General features: G+C 37.7%; 1 protein-coding gene and 1 non-coding gene across 6 annotated transcripts in view; both read right to left on the minus strand.

The window, feature by feature from the left end:
* LOC115219537 (protocadherin beta-15-like) overlaps positions 1 to 12,704 on the minus strand; it is a 177,645-nt gene that overhangs the window by 74,249 nt on the left and 90,692 nt on the right. The gene's annotated exons all lie outside the window — the stretch shown is intronic.
* On the minus strand, positions 8,909 to 9,027 carry LOC115219552. The gene has a single exon (XR_003882325.1). It is a non-coding gene; the product is annotated as a 5S ribosomal RNA (ribosomal RNA).

Here is a 12,704-nt window from a genome sequence, read left to right on the forward strand (position 1 = left end):
TATATATATATATATATGTATATATATATATATATTATATATATATATATATATAACACTACAATCGTTTCATGGCTGTTCAATTCTTAAAATTTTCGAGTTACAGTCATTCTTCAGGTGGTTTAAATATTAACTTGGCGAGGTTTAATCATTGATTAAACCTCACTAATTTAAATATTTAAACCACCTGAAGAATGACTGTAACTCGAAAATTTAAGAATTGAACAGCCATGAAACGATCGTAGTGTTATATTAATTATCTTTTTTAATAATTTTGATATATATTTAAAATAATATAAATTAATTAATCTTATGTATTGGCTTAAGTTTTTCATTGTATGATTTGCCTAATAGTGGTTTTATCTCTAATTTAATATAATATAATATTTTACTATAAAATTGGATTCAATCCTAAATCTGATTTTTCCCTGTAAGTTTGGATTTATTCCCTAATATTTTATTATATATATATATATATACATAAATATGTATACAAGGTCTAATCAATAAGTATCTGGACTTGCCATAGTAGCGAAGGTAAAGCACACAGAGTGAAGCTGCTTGGTATATATTGACTTTGAACTCTGCTGTGCATGGACACTAAGTTTTACCGTTCTAGCTCACTTCTGCTGATTATAGTAATGCTTGGAAGGAAGGTGCATTGCATGTGATTGTCACATTAACCATGACAGTGAAAACTGTCATGGTGATATCTGCTCACAGACCTATGAAATGTTGCAGAAAGTGTATGGAGGGGAGTGTGTGAGCCACACACAGGTGTATGAGTCATTCGGATTTTTCTGGCCATTAAAAATATCAATATTGATGAACATTCTGGGAGACCTGAAACCATCAGAACTGAGAGAAACATTGCAGATGTGCATAAAGCTGTAAGGGGGTTTCATCAAATTACTATCAATGAGTTATCAGAGGATATGCAGATTAGTTGCAGTTCAGTCCCTTATCACTGAGGATTTGGGTACGAGATGCATGTCTGCCAAGTTTGTGTCAAAACTACTTTCAGCTGACCAAAAAGATACTCAGGGTGTCAACTGCACAAGATCTTGATTGTGTTGAGAATGATAAAAACTTTTTGAAAACTTTGCACAGGCCTCTAATCCGGTATCCCCAAACTTTTGGCAAAATTAGATGCAGATTCTCTGCTGAACTTTCTCTGTCACATTCAATACGGTGATCACATGCTACACACCTTTCTTCTATGCACTGCTGTAAAAAGCAGAAATGAGCTAGAACGTTAAAACTTGGTGTGCATGTACAGCAGAGTTCAAAGTCAATCTGTACCAAGCAGCTTTACTCTCCATGCTTTAGATTCATTACTATAGCAACAGTTTTGATACTTATTGATCAGACCACATATATATATATATAAAGAGAGAGACACACACATAGATATGTGAAGCATGGAATAAACTGCCTGTGTCAGTTGTTGACTGCCATGACACTGCATCCTTTAAGGCCCTCATGCTTTCCGAAATCCGTCGAAACTACACCTGATTATATATGCACTTTAGATGAGTTGTAGTGCACCTGAGCACTGTACACAATGTTTATTATTATTATTATTATTATTATATTTATGAATACATATGCACACACACACATACATATCCAAAATGGAGACAAATACCATTCCTCCATGTGATCGGCTTGAAAAATTCTTAGACTATTAAGATATTTTCCTATTTTGCTTAACATGAAGCCAATGGTATTCTTAATTCACAAATAAAGAAATTCAATTCAAAATGAGTGCAGTGTTGAGCACTCATTTTCATCTTTCGACTTTTCTGTATATGTATATATATACTTTATTTAATATATATATATATTCGACTTTTCTGTATATGTATATATATATATACACACAATATACACATATATATTCATATATATATATGCACAATATACATTTATGTGTATCAGGGTGACTTCTGCTATACATTTGAAGGTACATAGAATATATATTCTTTCTTACCAGCTGTTTCTCATCGTAATAAAAGATTTATATTAAAATCTGTTTGGATATTTGCACTTATTTATATATAACTTTGGTATACATTGCTTATCTTGCATTTATGAAGATGATACCAGTGACATACATGCATTATTATATGCATACATACACTCATGTATATATATGTATATATATAGTATATATACATAAATATATTTAGACATATAAAAATATATACATATATGTATATCATATAAATGCATATTTTATGTATGTCCAACCCGTGCTAGCGCAGAAAACGGGCGTTAAACGATGATGATGATGATGATGATGATGATATATATATATATATATGTGGTTAGGGAGCTTGCTTCCTAGCTACATGGTTTCGGGTTCAGTCCCACTGCGTGGCACTTTGGGTAGGTGTCTTCCACTATAGCCCTGAGTCGACCGAAGCTTTGTGATTGAATTCGGTAGGCAGAAGTTACTGCCGTGTGTGTATGTGTGCGTATAGCTGCTCAGTGCCTCTCCGAAAGAGAGAGAGGGATATATATACACATACACACATATTCAAACATATGTGCATATGTCGATAGATGGAGTTTTATGCATTGTGTGTATGATGTTGTTGCATATATGTTATGTGTACCCATGTAAACATGCACACACAGACATCCAAACACATGCATATTCATATATGTGTGCATGTTCACATATGCTCACATACATCATACACACAATGCATTCTCATTCTCCATTTATCTCTTGGGAATACCAGTTATTCTCCCTTCTGTTCTCTTATCTCTTAGCAATATTCCATCTTGCTTTCAGATTCACTCTTTCTCTGCAATAACATATCTTTTTTCTCTTCTTTCTCTCATTCTCTCTCCTTCTTTCTCTCTCTCTCTCTTTCTCTATTAGTTGTAATACAACTCACCACCACTCATAGCGAAAATGTTTAGCATGGAACCTGGAAGAAAACAAGTCACACACTATTCAGTGAAGAAAGAAATGTCTACAGTGATTTCACCTTAAGACCTTTGAGCCAGCTCAAAGTATTCCGTATTCCATATTCCAAAAAAGCCCTATTACATACAGCGAACCATTTTATTTGCAATCCACAGACAAGACGTACTTTGGAAAATGCAAGTCTCAGCTGGACCCAGTTCACTTTTGATACTATATGGTCGTGGAACATGCAATTATGTTCATTGAGTAGAAGGCCAGACACAATAACTTGTAAGCATTCGTTAATGCCATATTGCACAGACACGATTAGATCAAACTGGCAGTCACATTTCTTTCTTCCATTTCAACTGTTCTGCATATTGAACTACGGTACTTGTCATGCTTCATATGGTTCCTTTATTAAAAGGAATTGTTGTTGGCTAATTGACTTATTGATTACCTATAGCTTAGGTTACAAACAAAATCATATTTGCATTAATGTATTATCCCTGCATAATTTTTTTTTTATTTACTTGCATATTTTTGTTTTGTAATATACACACATGTACATATATATATATATATATATATATATATATAACATATATAATATATATGTATGTATCTTTATATATATGTATATATATACATATATATATACATATATATATATATATATATATATATATATACATATATATATATATATATATATATATATATATATATATATATATATATATATACACACACACTTAAATATACATATTATATTATAGCATGTCCATCACACCTGAACAGACGCCTAAATGCTTTGTGACAAATCATGGCAGTAATCTAATATATTGTGTAGTTGCACAGAAGTTCTAAATAATCAATTGGTAAGTGTTGATACAGTTTCACACATTTATATGGGTGTGAAGATTTATAGTGCCTGTGTATGTCTGTGTGCGTATATATTCATATATGTGTTTTCATATCTGTGTATGTATATATGTGCGTATACATATATGTATATATGTATATGTATGTGTATGTATATATGTGTGTGTGTTTGTGTGTGTGTGTATGTATGTATATGAAAGAGAGGAGGGAAGAAAGAGACACGTGCATGCATATATGCATATCAGTATCTTGATGCATACGTACTTAAATGAAAGTAATTGTATTAATAAATGTATTAATGCACGCACATACCTGTGTGTGGTGGGTGTATGCGCAAGTGTGCATGTCTATGTGCAAGTGTGCAGGTATATGTGCAAGTGTGTGTGTGTGTGTGCATAACTTTTGCTGATGTATATCAGCAAAGGCTGTGAAAATCATCCAGGGAAGTGAAAAACTAATACTTCACAAACAAAATCCCTTGCAGTATTTGTTCTGTGCTGAGTTACAGATACTTCCTTGTCACTCTTGCTGACAGAAATGCTGGGATTTGCACATTGGAAATCTGTAACCAGATACTTCTGTTCAGCAATGGTGACATAAAATTTCACACACACACACACACAGATAGGGTGTGGTGAATGAATTGTCGTCCAGATTACACAAAAATGAAAATAAAACTGACATACCATTTTAACAGATATATTTACCAAAATTACACAAAAAAATCTTGAAATATTAAAGAGTAAATCTATTCAATAAAATCACTTTTGGGTTCAGCCACATGACTTTAGAATCTCCTGCAGCTCTTCTGGACGGTCTCCTTGTTTAAGTTGGTGGATGCTGTCCTAATCCTTGCCTGGTGTTACAAGGAGTTTTGTTGGCCTCTCGCTCGACTGCACCCCAAACATAATAATCAAGCGGATTGCAGTTTGGGAAATTAGGTGGCCAGATTTTAGAGGTGATGGAGTTGAAGAAATTGATACAGGCTTCTGTGTTGAGTGTATGGGAAGATGAATGGAGGTATAACTTTGCCATCTCTAGTGATCACTCCAAACACCGTGATGTTGACTGGATGTTTGATTTTTATCCCTAGCGGTACATGTTTTGGGGTCTCTGACACCCAACACTCTGAAATGTTCATATTGGAGCTTCCGGCATGAATGCCAAGCAGTACAGCAAAATTACACAAAAGCAAAAATATAAAATGACGACAATTTACCCAGTGTACCCTGAATACACACACACACACGTATATATAGGTGTGACTGTGTGGTAAAAGATTTGCTTCCCAACCACATGGTTCTGGGTTCAGTACCTCTGTGTGGCACTGTGGGCAAGTGTCTTCCACTAAAGCCTTGTGAGTGGATTTGGTTGACAGAAGCTGAAAGAAGCCTGTTTATATTTATATATATATATATATATATATATATTATATATATATATATATATATATATATAGAAATATTAAAATTACTAAGTCTCTATGAAAGAGATTATGGCAGCGTTTACTGGAAATTAATTGTTATCGCCATATTAATATGACATTCTTATAGATATAAGAATAATCGCTGAAACTAGGTAAATATAAGCCTTCGAACAGAGACGTCAGTGGCGACACCTGCGGGTCTGACTGTGCTACATTGACAAGGGGCAATACCCCGAAACGCGTCTGTAGCTGTCGGTCTGGCAGTGTGAAGCGGCTGACCTCCCTTGTTCGAAGGTTATAATGGATACAGATCGTGTATCAATAGCTATCTTGACGGCGGTGGCCTCATGGAGCTGACCATGGCAGCGATTATTCTTATATCTATAAGAATGTCATATTAATATGGCGATAACAATTATATATATATATATATATATATATATATATATATATATATATATGTATATACACATATTCATATACATATACATATACATATATATATGTATGTATGTATGTATGTATGTATGTATGTATGTATGTATCTGTGTATGTATGTATGTATCTATGTATGTGTGTCCCCATCACCACTTGACAACTAGTGTTGGTGTGTATACATCCCAGTAACCTAGCAGTTCAGCAAAAGAGACCGATAAAATAAGTACTGGGCTTAAGAAATAAATCCTGATGTCAATTTGTTGAACTAAAACCCTTCAAGACACTGCTCCAGCATGGCCAAAGTCAAATGACTGAAACAAGTAAAAGAATAAAAGAATATATATATATATGTATGTGTATGTATGTGTGTATATATATATATGTATGCATATATACATATCTTTAGATGAAATTATTGAGTTTATGTATAAATTACGACACAGCAGTGTGGATGAAATTCATTTTGGCACCTTGGGTAAGTATTTTCTGCTATGGTCTCAGGCCAACCATAGCCTTGTGTGTGGATTTGGTAGATAGAAACTGAAAGAAGCCTGTTGTATGTTTGTGTTTGTCCAGCACCACTGCTTGACAACCAGTGCTGCTGTGCTTATATACACATAACTTAGCATTTCAGCAAAAGTGACTGATAGAATAAGTGAGCAACAATAAGAACTGGGGACAATTTGTTTGACTAAAATTCTTCAAGGTAGTGCTTCAGTATAGCTACAGTTTAATGAGTGAAACAAGTGAAAGATTTAAAGATAAAAGATAAAAGACACACACAGACATACACACATTTGCACACACGCACACACATGCACATGCTGCATACACACACGTGCACATACACACACCAACACACACACTCACAGGCACACACACACACACTCACCGACACACACACACACACACACACATACACACTCACACACAGACACACACACACACACACATACACACTCACACACACACACACACACACACACACACACACAGATATATTAGAGAATAGAAGATTGGAATGTGTCATGCCATGGGTTTAGATGTTTCCTCAAAAAATGAACAGTGTGTCCCAAAACCAGCTCCAACTTTGCAAATGATGCTGAAAAAGCTTGCGTTTCTAGTTTTATTCTTTTAATTTTCCATATTCAGTGAATCATTTTACAGCAAGACTAAATTTGATACAATCAAATAAATATAGTTTATGCATTAAATATGCTTTCAAATATTGAACTATTTTGTCTGTAACTGATCGATCAATACACATGAAGAGGGGCAAAACCACTGGTGCATGAATTTTCTATTTTCAATAACATAAAAAGTGGGTGGAGAACTGGACAAGAGTGATAAGAGAGGCAAACGAAAGAAGCAGGTTCTACATAGAAAGCTAGAGCGACAAAGAGCGAACAAAACGTCAGTGATACAATGGATGAGAATAAATATATGTGTATATATCTACGCAGGAGTGGCTGTGTGGTAAGTAGCTTGCTAACCAGCCACATGGTTCCGGGTTCAGTCCCACTGCGTGGAATCTTGGGCAAGTGTCTTCTGCTATAGCCCCGGGCCGACCAATGCCTAGTGAGTGGATTTGGTAGACGGAAACTGAAAGAAGCCTGTCGTATATGTGTATATATATATATGTATATATGTGTGTGTGTATGTATCTGTGTGTCTGTGTTTGTCCCCCTAGCATTGCTTGACAACCGATGCTGGTGTGTTTACGTCCCCGTTGCTTAGTGGTTTGGCAAAAGAGACTGATAGAATAAGTACTGGGCTTACAAAGAATAAGTCCCGGGGTCGAGTTGCTTGATTAAAGGCGGTGCTCCAGCATGGCCGCAGTCAAATGACTGAAACAAGTAAAAGAGTAAAAGAGTATATAAGTGTGTGTGTGTATATAACATATATACACACAGATGCTCACACACACACATATATGATGGGTTACTTTCAGTTTTCGTCTGCCAAGTCAACTTGCAAGGCTTTGGTCAGCCCAAGGCTATAATAGAAGATAGTTGCCCAAGGTGCCACACAGTAGGACAGAACCCATAACTATGTGGTTTGGAAGGAAACTTCTTAACACACAGCCATGTATATATGTATATATAGGTGTAGGAGTGGCTGTGTGGCAAGTAGCTTGCTAACGAACCACATGGTTCTGGGTTCTGTCCCACAGCGTTGCACCTTGGGCAAGTGTCTTCTGCTATACCCTCGGGCCGACCCAGGCCTTGTCAGTGGATTTGGTAGGCGGAACATAACGGGAGACAAAATACGGCTACGTTTTTCGCCCGGCGTGCTAACGTTTCTGCTAGCTCGTTGCTTTCAGTATTATCATTTCCATGTCTTACCTCATCTGTTGTCATGAATATTGGATGATAACTGAAAGAGTTTTATCACTGAAATGGGGTTTCTCCTAAGGATCTTTGCTGTAACGTTACTCAACAGGGTACTTAGCTGAAAAGTCAAAGTGTCACTTCAGGTGAAGTCACTATTTCTCTACATTGAGAAGTCACAGTTTCCATGCTGTGGACATATAGTTAGAAGACAGATTCTTCAAGCTGAGCTGTCTGGTGGGAGACCTCAGGGAAGAGCTCAAGGAAGATGGTTGGATTACACCCGTAGTATCAATTGGTCCCTTTTGGGAATCCAGCAGGGAAACGTAATGATGATTGTTTCTGAGAACTCTCTCTCCATGACCCTTTCAGAAATAGGGGGCAGAGAAAATGGGTGGACATATCGTTTTCATCGGCATCATTTTTATAACATCCACTTTTCCTTGCTGGCATGGGTCAGACTGAATTTGTTGAAGCATATTGTCTACTGCTGTATACGGTTCCTATTTCCAGCCCCCATCTGCTTCATGGTCACACTTGTTCTCATAGAAGATTAGACATGAAGCATACTGCTTATACAACAATGATGAATATTTTCAACCCTCACATGATGTCATGACAAGGCAGCAGAAGCACCCCCCCACACATATACATGTATATTTATTTATAGAACCGGCTTCACACATTTTCCTAACTACCAAATCCACTCACAAGGCTTTGGTCAGCACATAGCTATAGCAGTAGGCCCATCCTCAAGGTGTGACACAGTGAGATTGGACCTGAAACTATGTGGTTGATAAGTATACTTCTTAACCAGACAACCGTGTCTGCAAATAATCATCATCATCATCATCATCATCGTTTAATGTCCGTTTTCCACGCTAGCACGGGTTGGACAAGAGAGAAAGACGTTTACAGCACCTAGATTTCCCAAGCAGTCACCCATCTAAGTACTAACTAGGCTCGACTTTGCTTAACTTCGGTGATTGGACGAGAACCGGTGTTTTCAAAGTGATATGGCCGTAAACTAATTACTGGTATCTATTGATCATCACAAATTTTACTTGTTAACTAGAATATGCTTCATTGATGAGATCCAATAAGACCTAAATATGACTGTTTCTACCGGCACAAATCCACGTCAATCTATGTAGTCTATTTATCCACAAATTTCAATTAGCTGGTCTTAATGGAGTTAGCTCCCTTGCTTGTTATTCATAGATATAAAAAAATTCCCAAGGGGGAATCTTAGTCTACTAATTGCCTAGATAACCTGAACTGACAGAGACGTTGTTATCTGTGTATTTAGTATTCAGAACACTTCCCTGGGAGGGATTTTACCTCAGCTCTATGATTAATAGTAAGTGGCATAATTGTTTGTGGGCCAGACAAAAATAAATAAATTGCTATATTTAATTACATTTTTTTATCTTTTACTTGTTTAAGCCTTTGAACTGCAACCATGCTGGGGCACCATCTTGAAGGGATTTAGTTGAGCAGATTATTTTCTGTACGTGTGGTATTTATACTATCAGCAGATGTAAACAAACCAGCACCAGTTGGAAAGTGGTGGCGGAGAAACACAGACACAAAGGCATATATACTTACATACCTACACACACACACACACACATACATATATACATATATAACACCACAGAGCTGGCAGAAACGTTAGCACGCTGGGTGAAATGCATAGCAGTATTTCGTCTGCCGCTACGTTCTGAGTTCAAATTCTACCGAGGTCGACTTTACCTTTCATCCTTTCGGGGGTGATAAATAACGTACCAGTTACGCACTGGGGCTGATGTAATCGACTTAATCCCTTTGTTTTTGTTTGTCCCGTCAATGTTTAGCCCTTTGTGGGCATTAAAAGAAATATATATAACACCACACACACATACACACACACACACATACATATATACATATATACATATATAACACCACACACACACATATGTACATATATAACACCACACACACACACACACACATATGGCTGTGTGGGAAGGACTTTGCTTCCCAACCACATGGTTCTGGGTTTAGCCAGGCAAGTGTCTTCTATAGCCTCAAGCAAACCAAACCCTTGTGGGTGGATTTGGCAGATGGAAACTGAAAGAAGCACATCATGTGTGTGTGTCTGTCTGTCTGTCCCCAACTACTGCTTGGCAATCAGCGTTAATGTAGCTTAGTCGTTTGGTGTAAATAAATACTGGTGTTGAATCATTTCATTCGAGTTCTTCAAAGCAGTGCCCCTGGGTGGCTGCAGTTGAATGACTGAAAGAAGTAAAGGTCAAAAGATATATATATAAAGATATATCTTTTATCTTGGCTGTGTGTGATAAGAAGCTTACTTCCCAACTACAGGGTTTGGTGGTTGCAGTCCCATTGCAGGGTACCTTGGGCAAGTATCTTCTATTATAGCCTCGGGCTGACAAAAGACGTGAGAGTGGATTTGGTAGATGGAAACTGAAAGACGCCTGTTGTGTGTGTGTGTGTGTGTGTGTACGTGCGTGTGTGTGTGTGTGTATATATATGCATATGTATGTATTGTGTTATTAATTTTTAATGTGTATATATGTGTTTATATATATATATATATATATATATTATATGTATGTATATATCTATATGTGTGTGTGTGTGTGTTTGTCTGTATGTATATATCTATATATATATATATCTACATATATATATATATATATTATATATATATATATATATATATATATATATATATAGGTTAATCCAAACGGGAAAACAAAAAAAACAACAACACGTGGAACAATTAAAGTATTATTATTAGGCGCTCAGGAAAAATGGAAGAAGGAGGGTATGACGTTTCGAGCGGAGCTCTTCGTCGGAAACATAAGAGAAGGAAGAAAGAAGAAAGAAAGATCCCGATGTATGCATATATATATGTGTGTGTGTGTAGGCCAGTACCCACTGACTGGCTCCTGTGCTGGTGGCACGTACAAAGCACCATCCAAATGTGATCGTTGCCAGGCCATCCTGACTGGCTCCTGTGCCAGTGGCACATAAGAAGCACCCATCACACTCTTGGAGTGGTTGGTGTTAGGAAGGGCATCAAGATGTAGAAACATTGCCAGATCAGATTGGAATCTGGTGCAGCCGCTGACTCTCTGGATCTCAGTCAAACCATCCAACCCATGCCAGCATGCCAGCATGGAAAACGGACATTAAATGATGATGATAATGATGATGTGTTGGTCTTTGTGTCTGTGTTTGTCCACTTGCCACTGCTTGACAACTGTTGTTGTTGTATTTAGGTCCCTGTAACTTAGCAGTTTGCAAAAGAGATCGATAGATAAGTACTAGGCTTAGAATATAAGTCCTGGCCACGATCAAATGACTGAAACAAGTAAAAGAATAAAAGAATATATATATGTAGATGTATGTGTCACTCCTTGTTGTCTCTTTAGGAATATGAAGTTACTAGGAGGAGTGGATTCCCAGTCCCCTTGCTCCCACCCCTTGTAGTCACCTCTTATGCCATTCAGGGAATATGGCAACTGCAGTCTACCGGTCCCCACCACCCAGTCACAGGGGGGAACCAGTAGAATGCAGTATGTATGACAGCGATTGAATGTTTGTTATATGACTGGAAGAATACTAAAGGACTGGTGCAGAGCCTGTATAGTGCCACTGTACAAAGGGGAAAGGGGATAAATGTGAGTATGGAAATTTTAGGGGTATAAGTCTGTTGTGTATGGTTGGTAAACTGTATGGGAGAATTCTGATTGTAAGGGCGAGGAACCAGGCAGAAAGTGTACTAGGGGAGGAGGAGTGCAGTTTTAGGAGTGGAAGGTAAGCCAGATGTGAGAAGGTTTTGGTAAAAAGGAAGGATGTGCATTGGGCCTTTATGGACCTAGAGAAGGCATATGACCATGTGGTTAGGGATGCAATGTGGCAGGTAAGGAGTAGATGGTGGATTGTTGAGAGCTGTACAGAGTTTTTATAGAGAAAGTAGGGTGTGCATTAGGGTGGGTGGTGAAGTAGGTGAGTGGTTTGATGTGAAGGTGGGTTTAAGACAAGGTTGTGTGTTGTCTCCATGGCTGTTTGATCTATATATGGATGGTGTGGTGAGAGAGGTAAATGCTAGAACTTTTGGTAGGGGAAACCAAATGGTGGGCAAAAAGTGGAGAGAATGGCAAGTGAGTCAATTGTTGTTTGCTGATGATAGAGCACTGGTGGCGGATTTGGAAGAGCAACTGAGGAGACTGGTGGTGGAGTTTGGAAGAGTGTTTTGAGAGTAGGGAACTGAAAGTGAAAGTAGCTAAGAGTAAGGTGATGAGATGTTCAAGAGATGGAATGTCTGGTAGGATGGATGTGAGTATAAATGGTGAGGTGTTAGAGGAGGTGGGTGTTTTTAAGTACCTTGGATCATATGTGACGATGGCTGGGGTGGGTGGCTGAGGAATTGGGATATAGAGTGAGGGAGGGGAGGAAGAGACTTGGAGTTGTGAAAGGTGTGCTGAGAGATAAAAGGTTGAGTATGAAAGCTAAAAGAGGTGTGTATGGGGTCGTGATTGTGCCGACAGTGTTGTATGTTGCAGTCGGGGGGTGGGGCTGAGAGATGCAGAAAGGAGGTGAGTAGATGTGTTTGAGATGAGATATTTGAGGGCTATGGTTGGTGTGACATGGATGGAGAGGATGAGGAGGTGTGAAGGGGAGCAGGAAT

The sequence above is a fragment of the Octopus sinensis genome, linkage group LG14, assembly GCF_006345805.1.
Source record: "Octopus sinensis linkage group LG14, ASM634580v1, whole genome shotgun sequence".
In the NCBI taxonomy this organism is placed as follows: Eukaryota; Metazoa; Mollusca; class Cephalopoda; order Octopoda; family Octopodidae; genus Octopus; species Octopus sinensis.